Here is a 22836-nt window from a genome sequence, read left to right as displayed (position 1 = left end):
TCAGATTTTGTTGCAGAGGCATCAGTGGATCTGGTGCGTTTGGCGGCACGTCAGATGTCGTTTTCAGTGACGGGTCGTCGAGCTTTGTGGCTGAAGCATTGGTCGGTGGATGGCGCCTCAAAGCAAGGTCTTTGCGCTATTCCCTTTGCAGGGAAGGTAGTTTTTGCCCCCCCCCCCCTGGATGAGGCTATCAAGAGAGTGACAGGGGGTAAGTCGGGTCTGCTACCGCAGGATCGGAAGAGAAGTCAACAGCCCTTTCGTCAGAACAGACGATTTAGGGAGCCGTACCAGGAGGCCAGGGCATATCGGCCCGGAAGAGAGTTTTTCCGGAGCGCCACGCGAGGAGGTCGGTCATCCTACTCTAGAGGGGCCAAGGCAATGCCCTCTCAGGCCCCCAAGAAGACAGAGAAGCTATCCTGAAATGCGGCCCGCCCTGTCGCACGTAGTGGGGGCTCGGTTGGCTTCCTTCCGGCAGATATGGGCGGACACCATTCAAGATCAGTGGGTGCTGGAGATTGTCAGGCACGGGTACAAAATAGAGTTTGCCTCCATACCACCGGATCATTTTGTCCGGACTCAAGCACCAGTTTCCGTAGAAAAGCAGACCTTTCTGCTCTCATATGTTCAAGAATTGATGCGGACAGAAGCCGTTCAGATCGTGCAGGAGCATCAAAGAGGCCAGGGAGTGTATTCCCCTTTATTTCTGGTACAAAAGGCTACAGGCGGTTTTCGACCAATTCTCGATCTCAGGAGGGTAAATCAGTTTATCAGAGTGGAGAGTTTCCGCATGGAGTCGGTAGAGACCATAAAGGCACTGGTGAGACCATGAGATTGGATGCTCACAATGGACTTAAAGGATGCCTACTTCCATGTCCCACTTGCAAGCATACACCAGAAATTCCTGCGGTTTGCTGTAGGTCGCAACCACTACCAGTTCAGATGCCTTCCATTCGGCCTCTCCTCAGCACCGAGGACCTTTTCAAAGGTGTTTGTATCCGTAATAGCCCTTTTACGGTTGAAGAACGTAAGAGTGTTCCATTATGTGGACGATGTCCTTCTAGTAGCTCAGTCTCAACAACAGATTTTGCAGCACCGAGATCTAGTTCTGCAAACATTCCAGCAGTATGGCTGGTTGGTCAACTGGCAGAAGGGTCAGCTAGTGCCGGCACGGGTTTTGCAGTACCTCGGCATGATATTCGACACAGAGGCGTCGAGGCTTTTTCTTCCAAAGGAGAAGGTCTCTCGAATCATCCGCCTAGCCGGACTTCTCATGGCATCCTGTACTTGCACGGCACATCAGTGTCTCTCGTTTCTGGGAGTCCTTTCGTCATCCATTCCTGCAGTGCCTTGGGCCCATTGGCATATCCGCCATATCCAATTCTCGTTCCTTCGACAATGGGACAGGCGGTCCCTGACCCAGTTGATCTTCCTTCCGTGTGTGGTCAGGAGCAGTCTGTGATGGTGGCGCAGGTCACAGAATTTATTGAAAGGGAGGCCCCTTAACCAGGCGAGTGGATAACGATAACGTCAGATGCCAGCCTGCAAGGTTGGGGAGCCCATTGCTTGGGGCGTCAAGTTCAGGCACTGTGGGCTCTGAGTCCGGGGCACTCGAATGCTTTTGAACTACAAGCAGCCTTCGAGGCTCTCAAAGCCTTTCAGCCTCTGATAGAGGGACAGCGCGTCCAGTTGCGCATGGACCACAAGATCAGAGTCTCTTATGTGGTACGGCAAGGGGGAACAAGGAGCTCAGCCTTACTGCACATTGCTTCAGGTCTTTTTCTTTGGGCAGAGCGGCATCTTCTAGATTTGACGGCCTTGTATATGCCAGGAACGGAGAATCAGGAAGCAGACAGGTTAAGTCGGCAGTTCTTGGATCCCCACGAGTGGTCATTGAACCCAAAGTATCTTCATCCGTTCTTCCAGGAATGGGGGCTGCCTCAAATAGATCTCATGGCCACCAGGAGCAATTCTCAGCTACCGAGGTTCTATTCCCGTTACTTGTGCCTGGAGGCTCTGGGTCAGGATGCGTTGTCCCTTCCTTGGCAATTCAGGAGCGTCTACGTCTTCCCTCCCACTCCGTTGATACTGCAAACACTTCAGAAGATCGACAGAGAGGGCGTTCTGGCGATTGTTGTCCTGCCTTTTTGGCCAAAGAGGCCATGGTTTCCGTTACTAGTGGAGTTGTTGAACGAAACACTGAGACCCCTGCCCCTGCGAAGGGATCTTCTCTCCCAGGGCGAATATTGTCACCCGAATGTGGCTCGCCTGCATTTGATGGTTTGCAGGTTGAGAGGCAGAGGCTACAGGACTTACACCTCTCAGCATCGGTGGTGGAGACCATGTTGAATGCTACTAAACCATCTACTAAGGCGACTTATCATCGAGTTTGGGAGAGGTTTCTCTCCATGGCAGCACAGAGAGATTGGCAACCGGAGCACCCTACGGTGGGGAATATCCTGGACTTTCTTCAATCTGCTCTCGACACAGGCCTGAGTTATAATACTATTCGAGTGCAGGTGTCAGCCTTGTCGGCATTGACTAAGTATCGTTGGGCTAATGATTCTGTGATGAGGCAGTTCTTGCAGGCGGCCATGAAATTGAGGCCTCCAGTGAGACCTCTATTTCCAAAGTGGGACTTGCCTTTGGTGCTGAGAGCATTGGCGGTGGCACCATTCTTCCCTGCGGCATCATGTTCATTATATCACCTCACACTCCTCTCAGTCTTCATCACAGCGGTTGTCTCAGCCAGGAGAGTGTCGGAGCTGCAAGCGTTTTCCTGCAGGGAGCCTTATTGCCAGATCTTTGCAGATCGGATCGTGTTGAGACCTGTTCCATCATTCTTGCCAAAGGTTTCCTCGGTGTTCCATTTTAATTGGGAGTCAGTGCTCCCGGTCCTGTCAAGTAAAAGCATGTCATCAGAGGAAGAGTATCTAGGGAGATTAGATGTGGTCAACATCCTTTCCACTTAATTGCAACGAACGGAGAGTTTTCGTTCCACGGATCGGCTCTTTGTAATGCCCGGAGGGCCAAGGAAGGGAGCAGTCGCTTCCACGAGAATCTTATCCACGTGGGTAGTGAAGGCGGTCCAATCTGCTTATCAGGCTTCGGGTCTTCCCCCTCCGCAAGAGATCAGGGCTCATTCAACAAGGTCACTGGCTACGTCTTGGGTAGCCTACGCTAAGGTTCCGGTGGAAGTCGTCTGCAAGGCTGCGAGTTGGTCTTCCTCCAATACGTTCATCAGGCATTACAATGTCGATGTCTCTAGAGCTGCGGATTCAGCCTTTGGGGCATCCGTACTCTCTGCGGCAGCTACGGCGGCTTATTAAAATTATTTTGGCATGAGTCCCTCCCTTGTTGTTATTGCTAGCTATGTCCCATTAGTATGCCGACATGAGGTGAGCCAGGAATACGGAAAATTGTTATCTAATACTTACCGTATTTTCCTTTCCTGGCTCTCCTCATGTCGCATAGCTTCCCTCCCATGCCTTCGCTCGGCGTGCTATTGAACACGTATGAGGTGGGAGAGGGGGATTTATGCTCTTGTTAGGGGTGGTCCTAAGGGGAGTCGGGGGCGGGGTTAACCCATTAGTATGCCGACATGAGGAGAGCCAGGAAAGGAAAATTACGGTAAGTATTGGATAACAATTTTCCGTAATATGTATATACATATACATACACACATGCACACTTTATTCCATTATACCAAAGAGCTTCTCGATATGAGGTATGTGCACCCATGCCTTTAGGATATACTTTTCTTTTACATGTAAATCCTGGTATCAGTTTGAATTGTTTACAAATAGATTTCGAGTCACAACAAATTGGAGTATCTGGGGGATATTTGGAGTAATTTGTTTTACATATTGGCCTACAACTATGCCATATCATTAGGAGAAGTCCATACTTATAATATATATTATTATAACTTACAATATAATTGTATTTCCTGTCTCTTAATTCTTTAGATTATCAAATATCAACTTCAAGACATGAATGGGCTTTCAGCTAATTTCAGTGTTTCACAGACTGAGACTTGGATCATATTAAATCACTTTTGCTTTAAGATGGAATTAAGTTAGGAAGCAATCACCATACAGCAAACTCTTAAATATACAATTTCTTGTAATTCCGTTCATCAGTTCATATATTTCACAAAGGTTTTACAACCTCTGTCATAGCAGAGAGCTAACTTTTTTTTTTTAAAGCTGTTAATTCTATGGGTTTATGGTGAGTGAAACTAGATGGTTGTATCTACTTGAGCAAATGTGACACAGTCATGTCTTCCTGAAAATATGGAAGCTGTCTGGTTTAATATGCCCAGTACTAAAACCTGAGACTTCATTAAATCTTCAGAGAGCCTTTAAACTTCATCCACCTGATGGAGTCCGTGGACTATGAATACACATTTTTTTTATAATTTAAAAGGCAAGTTTTCCCAAAACTGACATACGAGTCTTCAGTGGACCCCCAAACTAAGAGATTTCAGCCCTTCATTATCATACTAAGCAAACCTTTTTTTGCTCATCTATGTGGGATGCATTGTGGTCATGCAGTGTCTCAGAGAGAAGCACAACGAGATTATTATCACAACAGTAGTGAGATGTACACACTGTATTATAAGGTGTAATACCATAATTTGATGAGAACTCACAAAAAATATTTTGCATCCACCTCAATTCATGATTGTGTGAGCTGTTTCCTGTATGAGAATGACTCATGAAGCATTTTTATTCTATCATGATCATTGGATGGTGAGAGATTATTTTTGTTGCAAAAGACCCCGATTACAGGCCCATCTTCGCTGTCAACTACTAAACCATTTGCAGATTTCTAGTGTATATAATGTCTGTTGGTGGCCATGTTCATATATGTGGAGAAACTAGGGAGGAGGACAGCACCATGTCAGTTGTGGCAAGGCAAAGTGGGCTGGGTGCTCTTGTGTTTACAAGGATATCCAGCGGACAGTTGCCACTAATCTTATATTCTGCCCAGTTACCCTTCTTAATTGGGCCTCTTAAATGTTTAGTGGGTAATATTTAGAGCATTTTAAAAAACATTAAATGTATTTAAAATATACAAGCTTTCCGGCAGTTTACTTTTCTTGTACAACATTTTTTGGGTATGTGTTATTATGTAAACTGTCAGAGTAGAGACTAGTGATAGATGGCCTTAATTTTCCTTTTTTGCATATGAACCTGTAAATGCTTGTAATTATATTCGACCTTTGCTGGCCATATTTGCATCTCCTTGACACGGGTATCTTTTAGATGGGGTCAAACAACCACATGTACCTGAGCCCTTATAAATCTAATGATCTGCTTTACTGTGCTTCATACCTTGGGTCCTACTTGAAATATATTGGCCTTTGTTAGTGCCTGTGTCACCACTGGGGAGGGAGATTCACCCGCGCTATTTGTCATGTTAACTATTTTCTCAGAAAGAGGTGTCAATTCCAACATTTTATAGTTCTCACAGGAACAAAAGGTGAGATGAAGCTTCCAGTTGGGAAACCTGTTCAGATGGCAACCGTGTAAGAGGAAATGTCCCCTCACTATAAAGCTAATCTCCAGGCAATACCTAATTTTTGCTGCTGTTTGGGACCCAAGCGGAGGAATCTCTCTCCACTCCCAGCATGGCATGATCTTGAATGGTCAGCCAAGCTATGATTATTACCAGTTTAAATTCACCACATATTCTAGTGAAAAATCCTGTAATGGAAACTGTACTGTTAGCTTCTAGTATTATACAGCAAAGGATGAAACCCTACCCATTCCACCCAAAGCGGAGAAAGTACCCTGTGGGTGACATTGCCTTTTAATGGAAGTGTTTAATTGCTGATGCCTGAATCATTCAAGTAACATCATAAGTTTTGAAGTCTAGAGGGTATGTGCATATAAAAAATGGCTTTCTACTTCTACAATTGAAAACTGTTCTTTATATACAGTACATATAATGAATAATATGTTTGCATGTCATGATGTTAATAAAAAAGAAAATGAGCACAGTTCCCTTTAATTTACCTTTTGAGTTACTGTTGACGTGGTATTTACTCAGGCGTCACTTCTGGCCCCTTGGTTGCATGTAATGGGAAATTACATAGACAGTAATTACTGTATGAGTGATGAGAGTGAAGGAGTGCCTATGACAAGCACTATAAAATTGCTCTGCCTTCTATATGGAGCACTGTAAGATGGATATTGTGCTCCTATCTGAAATGGCCAGTATATTAGGAAACTCATTTACAAGCTTCCCCCCAGACAAACTCTGTCGGTGGATGTCTCGGTGTGATGGTTTTTCCATGGATTAATCTTGGGGTGCTAAAAGAACCTTTTGTCTCACCCAGAGTTTTTTTTTTCTGTTGGCTACATATTTTTTATTTAACGGTCCATGGAAACGAGCCTGTACAATTTATATTTGATGTCTCAGCATATTTATCAATTTCTAGGAGATAAATAGACATGTGTTTTTACAACATCTTTTTAAATATCTTGTTAAGGAATGTAGCATGATGTTTTGTTTTAGACCTGGCCAATTACAGAGGAAGCTCATTGTGGAAGGGATTTAGAGACAGAAAATGAATTATACTCATTCAGCACATACCTATTATGTTCTTTGCTTTTCATATTTATATTTTCTTGTTGGACATATTGCTTGTGCAGACCAAAAAAGACATGGGGGGCCACCTATGAAGTATGAAGGAAACCAAATAAACGAGAGGAGGGCACTACCTGGTAATGTAATGATCCCTCTTAGACCACTGCTTAATAACAGTTAAGGAGTAACTGTTAAAGATTTTGGTGTAAGATTGGGTTCGTGCTCTAGAAAATTACAGTATGTGATGCCAAAAGTGCTGGTATAGCCAGCAAAGGTCCAACTAAGGAGAATATAGTAGTGAATGTGGAGTAAAGTAAATATGTACAGTCCTAGAAGCTGCAGAAAAACTTGCAATTAAAAGTCATATTAAGGTCAAGTTTTTTAAGCTATTTCAAATGCTGATTAAATCACTTACAATGGATGCTGCTTCTTGCTTAAAGGAGAACTATGGGGTTAAGGCTTTTCCCCATAGTTCTCCTAAGGGTAACGGGAGGACACAAACTAGGGTCCTCCCGTCACCCTAGGCTCAGTATACTGCGAGCTGTAGCTGCTGCTCGCGGTATACTGAGACGCTGAAGCGGAACCCGACAATTATGTCTGGATCCGCCCAGCTGCGTGACTGACAGCTGGCTCTGCCTATCTAGAGGCAGAGCCAGCTGTACCCGCCCCCTCCACCGTCCGTTCCGCCAGTCAGCGCTGGCGTATCGGAGCGGGGAGGGGAGAATCCAGCCCCTCCCCTGTCACAGCAGAGAGCCGTAACAGGATCGAGAGGTGAGCGAACGCCGGTATGTGTTCGCTCACCTCCCGATCTACTAAGCCGACCTGTGACAGTCTCATTGTCACAGGTCGACTAGAACTATGAGGTGAGTGGAAAGCACTCACCTCATAGTTCTCCTTTAAAAGTTTAATTTTCCTGCAGAATCAGCTGGTCCCCTGATAATCCTATTTTAGGGTGGCTCCTATGGAGCCACCCTTGTGTGTTAGAAAGCCGTTTATATCTCCACAAAAACACAGACAGAGCAAAGTAGCCAGCCCCCAGATCCAGTTGTTTGAAAACATGATGACTGTAAGTGCTTGAGCAAAAAATGAAGAAAAAACTTTCCTGGGTAATGTATATTTGTTTGATCTGGATTCATTATTGAAAAAGGTTTGAGAGTTTAATATTACTTTAAAGTTCTTCACAGATGAGTGCCATCTCCCAGTTACAGCAGTTTGTTGATGAGGACATTGGGTGGTTAATGAATTGCATTGTGTGTAACATACATGGAGTAAATATGATAACTGTCCAAACTATTTCTGTACCCTTAATAATATAATCTCTGCAGCACTCATAGTGAACTATCTACATTCGAACCTAAGTGTCCACTTATCCTGTGAATCCCTATATACTGTATATCGACAGATATCCTATATATAAAGAACAATACACCAAAAAATAACAGGTTAGGTGGACATTTATGTTTGTATGTAACTACAGAGTGCTCAGTGCTACAGAGATTATATAATTATATTACATGTGGTTTAATTAACACTGTATTGACTGCAACAGCAATTAGGTGTTTCTATCATCTAAAATGGCTTTTCAGATCAGTGTCAGTACCCCCCGGTCAATCAAAAGCAGTGTAACATATGAGTTTAATAGTGGTGCACATTCTCTTGCACAGTAAAATGTGTAACTAACAGTGAGGAGGAAAGCAATGCCCCACCATCAGTGTGAGGAAAAATGTCCCTGCATTAGTAGTGTCAATGGAAGTAAAAAAAAATGCTCCTATGTTGGTTGTGTTACTGGAAGGAAAAAAAATCTCTGCTTCAATGGGGTCACTGGAAGAAAAAAAAATACCTCTGCTTCAGTGGTGTCACTGGAAGGAAAATATGCCGGTGGCATGGTAACACTAGAAGGAAAAAATGCCCTTGTGTCGGTATTGTCACTGGAAGAAAAAAAATACCCTGTGCCAGTGGAGTCACTAGAAGGAAAAAATGCCCATGTGTCAGTATTGTCACTGGAAGGGAAAAAATGCCACTGCCTCAGTGGTGTCACTGGAAGGAAAAAATGCCCCTGTGGCGGTAGTGTCACTAGACCACAAGTCCCTTCATCAGGCAAAACATAGTGACTTACTGATAATGTGGGGTCAGCGTCTCTTTAGTTTTACACTATAGATGCAAGCTGAGCATGCAGGTGTAATAAGGTGATTGTACTGGTACTCTATATATGTACAGTGAGTGAGCATTGTCACCCTAGGCCATACAGTGTTACTGACAATATCATCGGGTAAAAATAAAGGACAAAAAGCTTAAAAAACAAACTGAAGGAAAACTAATGCAGCCATCAAATTTAAGTACTTCTGAAATGCAATACTGTATGTAACTTTGTTTTTGGGTTTAAATGTACTTTAACATTTCTATATGTGCCATATAAGATAGCAAATTTTCACCTTTTTAGTTTAGGGCTACTATGTAAGAGTCTTGAATTGTATTGTGGCGGTAATGTCTTCCTTATATTGTAAAGCGCTGTGCAAACTATTGGCGCTATATAAATCCTGTATAATAATAATAAGCATCTCATTTTATGACACATAACACCAAAAGTGTTTGTTCTTTCCTTTCCCGGGCAACAAATGATTTTCTCTTGATGTGATATCAATGTTGGTTGTCTCTGAAATAGAATATGATGCACGTTCCCTTTTGGCTATTTTTATATTGAGCATAATATATCTTTCGTATGACATGGCACAGTTTAATGCCTCGCAGGACATTGTTGAAGTGCTTTACTGTCAAATGTAATACCGTGCATTTTCAATGCATTGTCTTTACCGAAAAGCAAGCATTCCTATTATGGACAGTATGGTCGGTCTTAGATTTGCATGACATAAGCGATTAAGTTAGTCTGCATCTCTGTAAATGTAAGAGGAAAATAGACCAGGCCAGTGGTGTTGAATTAAAATTAAAGCCAGGCAGTCCGAATCGTAGTCCAGACAGAACGGTCACTCGGCCCGTGCCCAGACTGCAGTCCGCTATTTAAGCTGCATTTACACTATCAGCTACGCTATAGCACACAGCTGCTGGTGTGTGTTCCCTACCACAGTGCTAATGTGCTGATCCTGACACATCACACTTCTTTTTTTATTTTATGTGAGAACTTTATTGAAATATCCCAAGTTCTGTGGGCACAGCATGGGCGTGATTGTACCACATTTTGGCCGGCTTCACTGAAAAAAAGTACAGCATCCATCAAAGTGACCCTTTACATTGGCTTTCCTCATCAGAGTGCCCCTTTACTTCTGTAACAGGCTGGATTTGCCACTAGGCAACATAGGCATCTTCCTACAGGCCCCCTCCACAGGGGGGTGCTGCCTGTCTGAACTATATATACAGTATATAATTCAGACAGTGCGACCTGGGAAAAACAGAAAGGGGGCAAATAGGCAAGGGTCTATAGGGCTGGATTTCCCACTCTTTGTATCCCAGGGGGAGCAGAAAGTAAGTGTAGAATTGTATCTAGGGAAGACGAGTCCAGGCTCTACACTCCTGGACATGTGCCCCCCCAGCTATATTAGACTCCACACCACTGCAGAGGCAAAAACCCGGGGCCCCATCTAAATTGCAGTGTTATCTACCACAGCAAAGTCAACAAAAGGCATGCCCTGCAGAACCTGGGTGGTAATCAGCCCTAGTCATATGATGTGAGGGGTGCTGGGAGTCTGGCACATGGTATTTTCCGGCAGCGATTCTGAGCCTATTGTGCACATGCTGCTCTCAGATAGATGTGACAGTCCAATTTACAGTCCTTCTGGCTTTCTTAGCTGAAGGACACAGACTTATCTCTTCCCTGTGTGCCCAGATAAGAGAAGTAATCCCTCATCTCATAGTCTACCTGTATGATTGGTGTACACATCAGACAACTACTACCCCCATCTAGTATGAGCAGTGTTCACATCCCGCTTAGCCTCATAGATCACACAACAGCTACTACTATCCCCAACTAGTATGAACAGAGTAGGCAACATAAGCATCTGCCTACAGACCCCCTCAAGGGGCACCGCTTGTCTCTATTATGTATTTTTTACAGTCCTCCCGGCCTGACCTCAGAAAGAAGGGGGGGGGGGCTTCCTGCTCTTTTTATCCTGGGGGGGCTTCAGATTTCTCTGCCTACAGGCTCCTGGTTAATGTTAAAAGTCTGTAATGCATTATTAGATGGCAACAAAGTTTCAGACATGTAGAAGAACAGGGGTTTTATTATGTAGCAGATACCAAAATCCAGGGACATTTTCCACTAACAACTCTAAAAATTGGGGGCTTTTCTGGATATAAGCTACAAATAATTTATCCTAGCATTTATTTCTACAGTTCTGGTGTAATTATTTATCCTAGCTTTATTCATGTAATTGCTACATTTGTGGCACATATTGTCATAATCTTATCAGCACTGCTGCATATAACAGCAAAACTGGAAACCTCTTTTCCTACAATGACTGTCACTTTGCCTCCCTCCTTTAATAATACAAAAAGCAGTTAGCCTCCAGGGATGAAGTAAATTATTAGCCAAAAAGTACCAATAGGAGCTCTGTGGGTGCGCCTGTTTTTGTTGCTGACTGGCCACCCCCTCCCTCGCTAGAGATGGTTTAAAATTCCTGCTTGGTGAGGCAGCTGATCATTCTTAGTAAAGCTGAAGCAATTCTAAGTTCCTCTGTTTATGTAATGCTACAAAGCCAAAAAAACCTCAAGCACCATCCAAATGTCCAGCAGTAACAAAAGAGCCCCGCAGTCTTCTACCTCTATGTGCACCTCCTGCTCTTCTTATTTGACAGCTTCCTGCTTATTAAAATGGTCAGATTAAGTAACTAGGTTTTGTGTTTGAGCAAAACTGATAATCCGTTTTAAATAGAACAGGAATTAAATAGGCTTTTACCAGTTCATTATTGGGTTATTTTTCCCACCAAGGTACTTTAAAGCTCCAGGCACAAAGACTTTAATTTAAATTTACTCAACAACTATAAATGATATAAATCCACTTTGTTTTCATTAAATGCCTTTGCATACCCAGTTATTACTGCATTAGTGACATCATTACTATGCTGCACATATCCTATGCAGAGAGCAGAGCTGTGGGAGGGCCCCTATGGGCCCCACCTAACTACAGGCTAGCTGCAGAAAATTGGAGGCAGAGACAAGACCAGTCATTCTGCGCAAAGATGGAGAGCAGCAGTGAACAGTCTTTATTACAGGAAACTTCTTTACAGAGGCAAAGTTTTATGCTGGATTACTGCACAGATCTGGCAGAAACACACAAAGCACACCAAGATTCAAGTAAGAATACACATGACTCTTGTATTTAGACAATATTTGCTTATCCCGGAGTTCAGCTTTATTGTAATTTGTTATACAAATGTCCTACCATACATTTCTCTTATATGTTCGTGCTTTTTATTATTGTTATTAATAGTAATAATGTTATGTGTTAAAATTTAATTTCAAACTTAATTCCAGACAGATGTAAACGACACATATTAATGTATTCAATAATACATCTTTAATTGTATTTTTTTTAATGCAAGTAGTCTAAAGCTGGCACTAGTAGAATTTCATTTAAAAAATGAATTTCCAAAATGTTTGTTTGATTTTCTAATAGTATAATGGGGTTAAATCAATGACCATTTTCAACTGTAGTGATAAAAAAATAAATCAAAGGGGCAGGGTGGAAATTTTCTCCTTAATGAAATTCAGTGAGGCTCCATTCACACTTGAGCGGCTGTCTTCACGTATTCAGCTGTACAGATACGCGCAGAGCCACACTAAACACAGAAAACAATGCACTTCAATGTGCATCGTTCACACCATTGCGGGGACCACGCGGCACGAAATCATGTGGCCCCTGAAATAGTGCAAGCACGATAATCCAGAGGATTCCGCACGTTCGCGGCTATTAAATAGCCGCAAACGAGTGGCATTCGCGTGGATTGAAAAATACGCTATGTGTTAATGCACATTTAATCCACATTTAGGCTGCATTATGTGTTAATGCAGCCTAAATGTGGTTTTCTTTCCAGGTGGTATTAGCAGTGATGCATGCTTTATCAAATGGTAATAGGCTTGCTTTGTTTGACAATTAGCCAATAGTTTGCTGCGGCTGTACTTCAAAGCTGTCCTGCTTTACTACAAGAATTAAGAGACCACAGATGATACAGCAGTGTAAAATTGGCCAGCAGAAGGAACATTTTGAACACTTCAGCTTATATCCCTTATGGGCCAGAGCAAATTTTACATTTCTGCTATGGGTGCATTTATTCAGTAAAACATTTTTCATTATTTAAGATAACAAAGTAATATGTGTACAAACAACAAAGTAATGCATGAAAAGCCAGGCTTTCTTTTGGTGATATTGTCTTGCAAAATTTTATTTTACTTTTTATGCAATCGATAGTCAAATACATAACAAAATGGAAAAGAAGCAAAACTACACTTTTTTCTAGTTTAATCAGTGTTTTTAAAAATAGTGTTACTGTAGATTTAAAGTGTTCATTTTATCCTATAATTTTCCTTTTTAAAATTACAATAAAATCACAATTCTGGTACAAAGCCTTGCAAAGTTTGTTACAAAAGAAATAAAGGCTTTATTTGCAATTGTGCACGTTTTGTAATGTGACACTAAATAATCAACAAACAAAACAAAAGTAAAAAAGTTAAAGAATGAATGGTTTGAAAAATGAAAAAAAAACTGAAAAATAATTAAGGGGAAAAGGGGTAGGAGTTAATTGGGGTTGATTAAGATAAGCTAAAGGTTAGGGGTTTAAATAGGAATACATTTTTAAAAAAAACCTTGTCGGGTGCTTTAATTGACGGCATACGCAGATCAAAGTTCATCCCTTTGATCCGCAGATGAATGAAACAGAGTAAATAATAACAATGTTACTTAGTGCCTCTCTATTTCACGTTGGTTTATTAACACTGTATCGCAGGGGTCAGCAACCTTTTACACCCCGAGTGCCATTTTTGCAACCATCAGACAACTGGGTGCCAATGAACAATAGCGCACCGTAGTATTAGTTAAATATCACGTTTTACACTCATAGCTGTACTGCTAATAGTAAGTTAAACTGACTAATAATGGTAATGTGTTTACTTTGTTATTAGCAGCACAACTAGAAGTGAAAAAAAGGAATGCACACACAAAACATGTTCATATTTACATGTGCTAAAAAGTAAATTGGACTTAGTTTTAGTGTGATCCCTGTGCCTGTATTTCATGGCTCAGTTGTGCTATGTCTGGCCTGTAGGATGTTACTTTCAGCTGATGTCAGACCAGCAGCAATGTACGGTAGACCTCAGATCAGAACCAATACACGCATTGCATGGCAGACATCAGATCCAATACACGCATTGCATGGCAGACCTCAGATCAGCACCAATACACGCATTGCATGGCAGACCTCAGATCAGCACCAATACATGCATTGCATGGCAGACCTCAGATCAGCACTATTACACGGCGATCCTCAGACCAGCACCAATACATGGTAGACCTCAAACCACCACCAAATTGCAGACCTCAGCCCACCAACGCATGGGAGACCTCAAACCACCACCAAATTGACCACCTCTAACACATGGCAGACCTCAGAGCACCACTAATTCCCTGCAGACCAGCTCCAATTTACACACTTCAGTCATGCTTGAAAGAAAAAAAAAATCTATTGTAGAGGCAGTCTTCCCTAACTACATGGACCAAGACATATTAGGCACACACTCAGACCCTCACAAGTGCAGAGCAGTATCATCAGCCACAAATAGCATTGATTTTATTCTTATCCTACAGATTAGTGCAGAATTAAAAGCAAAGCTATTTGTGGCTGATGATCATGCTGTGCATTTGTGAGGGTCTGCGTGTGTGCAGGTATGAGGACTAAGATTTGTGCAGGTGAACGGTATGCATGTGGCACTCACAGTAATATTCCTGGCGATCCTTCAGCACCTGTACTCTGTCAGCCAGTGAAATCGGCTGTGAAATCCGCATGTCGGGCATGGCGAGTGAGGAAGCCCGCTCGTGTCCGACGGGCTGGCAGATGAGCTATCTTTCTACTAGGCAGGAGCTGGGGCAGACCAATTTGAAGCCATCCTCAGCGCGCCTCTGCGCTCCTATAACATTCAGCCATGTCAGGGAGGTGGGTGGACCAGGCACGTAATTGACAGCCAGCTCGAGGGAGCTGTCAATTACATGTAAACTAAAGAAAGAGATGGCGTGCCAGATGCCAAGACCTCGTGTGCCAGGCAGGGCACGCGTGCCGGGGGTTGCCGACCCCTGCTGTATCGGATTGTCTATTTTTACCAAAAAAGACACCGTTTTGTAAAGAACATAAACAGTTAAAGAAGCCACAGTAACAGACCAGCGAAGCCTGTTTACAATATATCAAAAATGTCCTTTATTGATCCTACAATAAACTCTTTTACTAACTAAACCCCGCACGGCATTCAAATACCTTAGTTAAAAAAATGTTGACAACATTGCCAGCCATACATACACTTCTGACACACCGTCCACACATATTCCACTTCCCCAATAACGTAATTAATAGCTAGAATATAAAGTGCATTTGGCTCCAATGTAGGGGCCGCTTCCACAGAGATCAGCACATAAATTGATATAGCATATTGAGATCCCACTCTGGTTGATGATCTGCATCAGAACGATGAGTAATGATTAAATAGTTCATCAACCTCTTTCACATAGACAGGTAGTGTCTGTTCTGTGGCATGTTGACATTTGAGTTGCATCCACAGGTGATGCAAATCAACCTCCTAAAAGGAGGTATATGTAAAGCTGCCCATACACCTTGCGATCATCGTACGACACTTTTCGTCCGATGATCGAACCGTCATATGATTTTCATACGGCGGCCCCATCCTGCCGCGATTATCGCAAGGTTGGATCAGCGGTAATTAAAAGAAAGCACCTGGACGAATTGCGGTAATCGACTGCACATATTTTCGTCTGCGCATGTGCAGTGTAAATCGTATGAATTTTGACGTACGGAAACGCCACCAACCTTGCGAAAATCGTACGATTGAGCGAAGTTTTCTAACCTGCTGGTTAGTCAAAAGTCAATCGATTGTACAGTATTTGCGGTTGTATACTGCCCATCAACCTTACGAATATCGGACGAAAATGCGATTGCATACGAAAATCGGCCAATATTCATAAGGTGTATGGGCACCTTTACACAGAGAACAGGCTGAGATTTTACTACGAGAATAATGATGGTGGTTTAGATGTACACTGTTCTTATTCTAAGGCTAGGTTCACACCTAGGCGTTTGCAGTTTTCTTGCATTTTTAATGTAATGTTTTTTGCACTATTTTGCTGTTAAAAATGCACGTTGACATGTGTTTCTCCCTGCATAGAGATGCACAGGCATCCAATGAGAAGCAGAAGCAGCCATTTTACTGTTTTTAAGGAGAGTGTTACAAGACGGTGTTGCATTGTTGAGTATGGATCCCTCTACTCGGCGTGCCATGGCAACCGTAGTCACAACTATGCTCCATATTTGTGCACCAATGGTCCACCAGGCACTCCTGCGACGTGTGTTTTGCATGTTTTAGCGTGCAAAACAGGTAAGGTGTGAACCAGGCCTTAGGTTTTTTTTTCCAGTTCAAACAATGCAGTTGGGTGCTGGTTAAGCATGAGGGCTTAAAGAACAGAGTGGTCTGCTTTAAGCACCCCAGACTTAAACAAGGCACTATCAGCATAAAATAAAAATAAAAAAACCCACAAAAAAAATGAAAATGCCAAAAAAACAACCCTGAAACTAAAGTTTTTTAAATTATTTTTTAAAGGGAAGCCTGGCAGCGGAAAACAAAAGTTTGCTATGGAGGCAACTGCATGTAAAAGTGACCGCTGACCTCAAATCATCCACAGAATAGAATAAAAGAGAAAAAAAGCCTGCATAATCTTTCCAAAAGAAAATGAAAAAGCCATAAAGGAGTTGATCAAAAAAATAGCAATCAGAATTTACATCAGCTTCCAATTCGCTGACTCCAATACTGCTCTATGCCCTCCCCTTATTATAGTGAGGGGTCTGTTGTATGCAAAAGCCCCCAGGCTTGCTATTCCCAGCCAGCTAGTTTAACCACTTGCTGACCAGGTGTTCACACCCCCTTCCTGGCTAGGCCATTTTTCAGTATTTAGCGCTGCAGTACTTTGACTGACATTTATTCCGTCATGCAACGCTGTACTGCAATGAATTTTATACCATTTCTTGGGGACAGATAGAGCTTTCTTTTGGTGGTATTTAATCACCACTGGTGTTTTTTATTTTTTACTATATATGGGGAAATGACTTAAGATTTTGAAAAAAAAATAGTTTTACATTATGTTAGGAAACAATTATTATTACCCAATTTTTTGGTAAAATATAAAAGACGGGGTCACGTTGGGTAAATAGACGCCAAACATGTTAAGCTTTAAAATTGCGCGCACCCGCGAAATCGCAAAAAAACTACCATACCCAAAATTGGCCATAGGCGACGCTTTAAAAGCTTTTACCGCTCATCAGTTTATTGTTATCTGTGATTCAGAATTTACATCAGCTTCCAATTCGCTGACTCCAATACTGCTCTATGCCCTCCCCTTATTATAGTGAGGGGTCTGTTGTATGCAAAAGCCCCCAGGCTTGCTATTCCCAGCCAGCTAGTTTAACCACTTGCTGACCAGGTGTTCACACCCCCTTCCTGGCTAGGCCATTTTTCAGTATTTAGCGCTGCAGTACTTTGACTGACATTTATTCCGTCATGCAACGCTGTACTGCAATGAATTTTATACCATTTCTTGGGGACAGATAGAGCTTTCTTTTGGTGGTATTTAATCACCACTGGTGTTTTTTATTTTTTACTATATATGGGGAAATGACTTAAGATTTTGAAAAAAAAATAGTTTTACATTATGTTAGGAAACAATTATTATTACCCAATTTTTTGGTAAAATATAAAAGACGGGGTCACGTTGGGTAAATAGACGCCAAACATGTTAAGCTTTAAAATTGCGCGCACCCGCGAAATCGCAAAAAAACTACCATACCCAAAATTGGCCATAGGCGACGCTTTAAAAGCTTTTACCGCTCATCAGTTTATTGTTATCTGTGATTAATGGCCCTAGAAGTATTGCTCTCACTGCAACGTTTGCGGCGATATGTAACAGGTGCGGCGTAATGGGCGTAATAGTCGTTTTTGCACATATGGGTGCCCAACGCATGTTAGCATGCGTGTATGTATGGGTGGGGACTTTAAAAAAAAAAATTCTTTTTCATGTGTAACTTTAAATATTTTGTATTATATATATTTTGTAAATTGTATTTCGTGCTTTCATTTAAAACATATCTGGTAATTCTATCAGCAAGGCATATTCACAGGCACTTCCTTTCTAAGGATGATGATGCTTACTAGGTTTAGATGCAGTGTGGCGACTCATTCCTGCACACTCCCAAGTTGAACTACCAGCAGTCATTACAACATGCAGTACATTGGCACGTTATAGTCATCACAGTAACATTGAGCAGTTCAGCAGCTGCTGAAGCATGCACATAACCACAGGAAATCAATACAGAGTCTACAGTTTGTGCACAGGGTATGGAGAAAAATAAATATGAACAAAGGGGAAAACTGTATTTTTTCTTTATGTAAATTTGTAAGCCTTACTTGCTGTCAGAGCTGCTGACTGTCTTTTCCAGGGTCACGTATCATCCAGAAGATGAAATTCAATATGTTGGAAAGGACACTTCCTTCTATGGGGTGGCTACGCTAAAAGAGGGAGAAGTCATTCTAGAAAGAGACAACCCAAAAGCAAAGAACGCTATAATGAGGAAACTAGTGAAAGTGAAGGAGAACATACACGTAAGATAGTTAGTTTTTTAGACTCAGGGGAGGGGGAAGGATTGGTGAAATTCAAAGGACAAGAAAAAATAGAAGAAAAAGGAGAGGGAAATCCAAAAAAACAAGACAGAAACCGCGAGTACAAAATAATGACGAGAAGGACAAACCGTCACACATAAGATCACACCACCAAGAAGGAGATGAGATACTAAATGTAATCAACTTAACAGATTTCCAACTAAATATTATAAAACAAGCTTAAAATAGTCCATCACAGGTCTCCCCCTCGAAAAAATACCTATTACTACGGGAGGAATTCATTGATATAGGGGAAGGTTTAGAGGATTCAGGAAACCTAGTGAAGGACTTTTTTCTCCTTAAAGAGATTTATAAAGAACACGGATATATGAAAGTCCATGACTACACCTTACTTATACAGGAATGTGTCCCCTTGCTCTATCCATGGTGAATTACAGAGACTTCCTATACCAATCACCAACTGATAGATAGTATCCATCAGACATCGGGATACCTATACAAAGAGTTGTCCTACTTGATCTATTTTGTCTATACTCCAAATCATCGTCTGTCAAGGGGTTTAGCACTGATTATTATCAGGTGCTTCATTTGGGAGCACTCCCTCGTTTCTACAGGGATTAAGCTTGGTCGCAGTGTGTGTGGGGCCCATAGTGTGTATGAATGAGTGTTTGAGTGTCACAAACAACGTTGTTTCTTTTATTGTGTCAGTAAGAAGCGGAAGTGTTGTTGCAAAGATTTGATGTTTTGTAAAACATAATAAAGCCTATATTTTTATAAGATTTAATGGTCTCAGTCTGTTTAAGCAACCACTTTCTGTGATCCTCACTTGGAACACTCCCCCATTTTTCTGCTTATCTAACCCTGGTTGCATGACCTTAGAGGACCAATTATAGACAGCATTTCAAGGGATTTGTATAGTATATCGGAGCTCCAGGGAATATACAATTTTTTTTCTTCTATGGGGTGGCTACGCTGCCTTGTGGGGTTTCCTTAGAGCTCCATTGTAGTCACCTTTTCATCTGCGCTCCCGAATGGGGGCATCATACTCAGACATGCACAGGTGGCACAGAGAGGCTGCTCTGCTTATCAGCTCATGACTGACTACTGGTTACTTGATCTCTGCTCCCCCCTGTGTATTCATGTGCAGTGCATTAGGTGGTCCTTCAGTAATTTTCACTGTGCATGCTTCAGGAAAATGCTGGGAGACAGCAGCAGCTCCAGTTTTCTAAAAAAGGCTGAGTTGCTTTAGGAGTGGATTTGGAGTGAACCCGGAAGGATTTTTTTTTCTAGTGATGAAGATTTCACACTATTTTAAGTTAACATGTGCAGCTTAGTGAATTAAAGTGACATTAAACTCCGGAGTTAAATCCTAAAAATGCATTCCAGAAAAGGAGGTCATAAAATGTATAGAAAGTAGAACATACCTTATATGTGTATCACTCCGCTCCTCTCAAGATCTCTTGCTCTCCAGTTCTCTTGTCACCTCCTCCCATGCTCACCTCCAGGACTTCTCCCATCCTATGGAACTCCCTACCCATTTAGGCAATGCTTGAAAACTCATCTCTTCAGGGAAGCCTATCCTGCCCTAACATAACTGTCCTTTTATTTCTTTAATGAACTCAATCTAAACAATTATTACCTTTTGTATCACTTGCCCCTCCTACTAGATTGTAAGCTCTAATGAGCAGGAGCTTCCTAACCCTATTGTACTGAAATTGTATTGTAACTGTACTGTCTTCCCCATTTTGTAAAGCGTTGTGCAAACTTTTGGTGCTATATAAATCCTGTATAATAGTAATAACAATAGATCATCAAATCATCACTGAAGTCATGCTGACACTGTCCTTCCTTCTGGCGGGTGGCTATTTTTGTTCCCCATGGTCCCTGTGTGTTTGGTAAAGTGGCCACTGCTCCAAGCTCCCTCCTGTGATGGAGAGGACGGTTTGGGTGATATTTTGAGATGAGGTTGGAGATGTAGTCAGGCGAAGAGTTGTGGATGCCTTTTGTACATTGTTTTTAATGTTTTGAATTTTATTGATTGGGCAATTGGGATTCAGTGGAGAGAATGGCAGAGAGGGGTGGCAGACACTGAACATTTGGAAAGGTGGATGAGTCTGGCAGCAGCATTCATGATAGACTGAAGGGGGGATAGTCTGCTTAGTGGTAGGCTAACATGGAGGGAGTAACAGTAGTCAAGGCGAGATATTGGAAGTGAGGATCGACAGCTGAGTAATAAACAAATAAGCTAGATTTTTGTTAATAGTTAAGGTACTTGAATGTATTTCTAAGGTTTAACTCCTGAGTTTAGTGTCACTTTATGTGTAATTATACAATACAAGACATACTACATATAGTATGTCTGGCAAATGTACAAACAGCTGTTAGCTTCTCCTGATCCGCAGTCTGGTTGTTGACTGTTTTCAATCACTAGTATTAGAGAGTATCTGTAACTTTTTGAACCATACTGACTTGTGTATGTACTTTGTGTAATTTATGTGCTGCTAGAGATTTACATAACACCGGCATGTTGCAGACAAAGTAAATAAACTAAGATAAGGCATCTTCAGCTGTTTTCCATCTCAGTTCCATGTAGAGCTACAATGGAAAGCTCTAAATGTGTTGTACCTTGGGATGCCTTAAGGCTGATAGAGAGGATAAACTCATTTAGAAATATTTTATCAATGGCTGCAAACAGATCAGCTATTCAGAGGTTTACATCCCTAAGTATTTGCCTACAGCTATAGAGCGAAGTACATGGAAATCTTAATTGTTAATTAGAGAAACCCCAAAACTCCAGGCTGTCAGAGTATAGGGACTGAGCTGTGTGCTCCAGTGATAAATTGTTCTCTCTGCTGAAAAGTAAAACTCACAAGAAATGGAACACTTAGGTATTTTTAATTCACTTATTTACATAATCACTGCATAGATAGAGAGTATCTTAATCTTCTATAAAATGAAAGCTTTAAACTCAAGACAAGGTAAAGGGCAGTGAAACTGCAACATTACTTAAAGTGGAAATGTAGCCAACCGACCAAAAGCACTGTTCAAATACATGTGAATAGTATACCTGCCAATATATATTTTTATATGTATAATCTCCATCCATACATTGTAAAAATCTGTTCTCCATGATGACCTTTTTTATATAGCAAGAATTTGAGAATGTTCATACACTAAAATGTTTAAGATTCGCTTCAGTTATCCCGGCTTATGAAAAGAAAATATCTGTTTACTTATTTTAGCTGCAGGTGATTCGATAATTGAAATTATTTTTAACACATTTTATTATGTGAACATTTTCAAACCCTTTAGTAAATCAGCCTCAATATGCCTAAACTCCAGGTAGCTCTAAAATGCAGAAGGGTAAGTTTATGATGTTTAGAGATGCCACACAAGAATTCCAATGGACTCAAAGAAATGGTGCCCTGTACAACAACTATTCATTATTCTGAAATACAATATAAGCAGTGACATGTGCAGCAGCTGCCATTTCAGTGACATCCACTTTCATGACTGAGAAAAAATGGCAATAAATTATACTGCATAAAAAGTACAGTGCTGTTACTCCCCTTCTCACCCCTGAACTCCCTCTTTTTGTCTCATCTTTTTCTGCTCTTTCTTGCTATGGTTTTTTCCCTTCTGCACACTTCTCTTTTCCTCTCTACCTTGATAGAACAATTAGCTACTTTTGATCCCCCCATAGTGACGATATTTGTCGCACATTGATATTTTCTCCCATATGCTATACTACCATTGTACCTTTAAATGTAGGTCTGTGGCAAGCCAATACGGGCAAAAAGTGGACGGTTATCACCTCCCTACACCTCAAATGGTTTCCGCATATTTTTGCTCTACTTATCCACCTTGTACAATGTACTGTTTTGATTGTTGCTTCTCTGTGTTTCGTTTTATTGCCACTGAGGGACCAGAGGCTTATATTGCAAACATTCATGAAAATTGTTCTTACGGTTTGCCTTGATGTGTTATTTCTACTTTCCTAATAAAGAAAGATTCAACACTAAAAAGTACAGTGCTGAATGTTTGCTTACTATTTTGTTAAAAATGCAGTTATGATTTATGCAGTTTGTTTTAATGAAATGCCGCCAGATAATCATAAACTACCATCTACATTCTAGAGTTATGACAATTATAGTAAATGAACAGAGGGAAGACCGGTCTTAGCAAAAGCCTTCAAAAACAGTAATGGTGCAGTTTGTTCCGTTGTGCCTGTGCCTACACATTGAATGTTTTCTCTGTTACTTAGTAGCCTTTGTCCCCCTGACCACTATCCAGAAAAGGTCATAAAATGTATAGAAAGTAGAACATCAGCTATTACTCTCCATTGAC

The sequence above is a fragment of the Nanorana parkeri genome, unplaced genomic scaffold (assembly GCF_000935625.1).
Source record: "Nanorana parkeri isolate BGI_ZX_2015 unplaced genomic scaffold, ASM93562v1 scaffold2352, whole genome shotgun sequence".
In the NCBI taxonomy this organism is placed as follows: Eukaryota; Metazoa; Chordata; class Amphibia; order Anura; family Dicroglossidae; genus Nanorana; species Nanorana parkeri.
The sequence above is the reverse complement of the archived record's forward strand: the minus strand, read 5'-3'. Positions refer to the sequence as shown.